The sequence below is a fragment of the Mastomys coucha genome, unplaced genomic scaffold (genome assembly GCF_008632895.1).
Source record: "Mastomys coucha isolate ucsf_1 unplaced genomic scaffold, UCSF_Mcou_1 pScaffold20, whole genome shotgun sequence".
NCBI lineage: Eukaryota > Metazoa > Chordata > Mammalia > Rodentia > Muridae > Mastomys > Mastomys coucha.
Window position 1 is genome coordinate 103,317,830 of NW_022196903.1, and position 2,221 is coordinate 103,320,050.

Sequence of the window (2,221 nt, forward strand, 5' to 3'; positions counted from 1 at the left end):
TGGCATGGAACCACTGTGCTTTTGATGGAAGTTTCCATATTCTCTGGATCATCTTCAGGCTTGTTACCTAAGTTGATATATATATGCTGGGCTTAAAAAAAAATCTTTCCAAGTTAGACCTGAGTCACAACTGTATAAAAAAGTTTCCAGCTACAATTGGAGACCTCACCTACCTTCAAGAGCTTAACCTCAATGATAATCATCTGGAGACATTTAGTGTTTCCTTGTGTAAGTCCATGTTCCAAAAGTCACTTCAGAGTCAGGATCTCAGCAAGAACAAAATCAAAACACTCCCTGTGCAGTTTTGTGAGTTCCAGGAACTCACTAACTTAAACCTTAACGATAATGAATTGATGCACCTTCCTTTCAAGATAGGACAACGATCATTTTCTATCAGCAGATCAAAACAAACTTAGAAATCTACCTTGTGGTTTTGTTGGAAGATTACATTTTTACTTTTTCAGGGATGTAGTTCCCCTTCTTGTGTTGGAGTTCTCCATTTATTACTCTTTGAAGGGCTGGATTTGTGGAAATATATTGTGTGAAATTGGTTTTATCATGGAATACTTTTGTTTCTCCATCTATGGTGATTGAGAGTTTTGCTGGGTATAGTGGTCTGGGCTGGCATTTGTGTTCCCTTAGGGTTTGTATGACATCTGTCCAGGATCTTCTAGCTTTCATAGTCTCTGGTGAGAAGTCTGGTGTAATTCTGATAGGCCTGCCTTTATATGTTACTTGACCTTTTCCCCTTACTGCTTTTAGTATTCTTTCTTTGTTTTGTGCATTTGGTGCTTTGACTATTATGTGGTGGGAAGAATTTATTTTCTGGTCCAGTTGATTTGGGGTTCTATAGGCTTCTTGTATGATCACAGGCATCTCTTTCTTTAGGTTAGGGAAGTTTTCTTCTATAATTTTGTTGAAGATATTTACTGGCTCTTTAAGTAGGAGGTCTTCACTCTCTTTTATACCTATTATCCTTAGGTTTGGTCTTCTCATTGTGTCCTGGATTTCCTGGATGTTTTTGGGTTAGGGTCTTTTTGCGTTTTGCATTTTCTTTGACTGTTCTCTCAATGTTGTCTATGTTATCTTGTGCCCCTGAGATTCTCTCTTCTATCTCTTGTATTCTGTTAGTGATGCTTGCATCTATGTTTCCTGACTTCTTACCTAAGATTTCTAATTCCAGAGTTGTCTCTTTTTGTGATTTCTTTATTGTTTCAACTTCCATTATTAGGTCCTGGATGGTTTTACTCAATTCCTTCACCTGTTTGTGCTTTCCTGCAATTCCTTAAGGGATTTTTGAGTTTGCTCTTTAAGTGCTTCTACTTGTTTACTTGTGATCTCCTGTAATTCTTTATGGGATTTTTTTGTTTCTTCTTTAAGGGCTTGTACCTCTTTACCTGTATTCTCCTGTATTTCTTTAAGGGAGTTATTCATGTCCTTCTTAAGTTCCTCTATCAGCATTGTGAGATATGATTTTAGATCCAATTCTTGCTTTTCCAGTGTTTTGGGATATCCAGGACTTGGCTGCAGTGGGAGTACTAGGTTCTGATGAAGCCAAGTAGTCTTGGTTTCTGTTGGTAGGATTCTTGCGTTTGCCTTTCGCCATCTCTTGATTTTTGGTGTTAGATGTTCTTAGTGTCTCTGACTAGAGCTTGTCCTGTCCCTGCCGACCTTCAAGTCCCCTGAGACTCGTGGGGCCTGTGCCTCCCAGTTGGCTGCTCCTGTCTTAGAAACTCACCAGAGAGAAAATGGCGGGTCTTACCCGAGTCTCTGGGTTAAGGCTCTCCCTGGAGGTTGACCCTCCACTTGCAGGTAAGGGGCAGAGAAGGTTGCTGATCCACCTCTGTCACTCAGAAGCTGAGAGGATCCTGTCCCTGCTGCTAGGCTTCGAGTCTCTGCATCCATCTGAGTCAGCTGATGGGTGGAGCCTCTGAGAGGACAACCATGCTAGATGACTGTCTGTAAGCATAACAGATTATTAATGAATAATGTTGGGGACTGGGGGTTGTCCACGGGATGGGCCTCAAGTAGGGCCAGTTATTGGGTGGTCACTTCCTCACTCTCTGTTACATCTCCTGTCCCTGCATTTCTTGTAGATAGGATAAACTCAAAGTCCTTAGTCATCAGGGAAATTCAAATCAAAATAACTCTGAGATTTCATTTTCTACGGTCTAGAATGGCTAAGATCAAATACAAAATCGATAGCCCATACTGGTAAGGA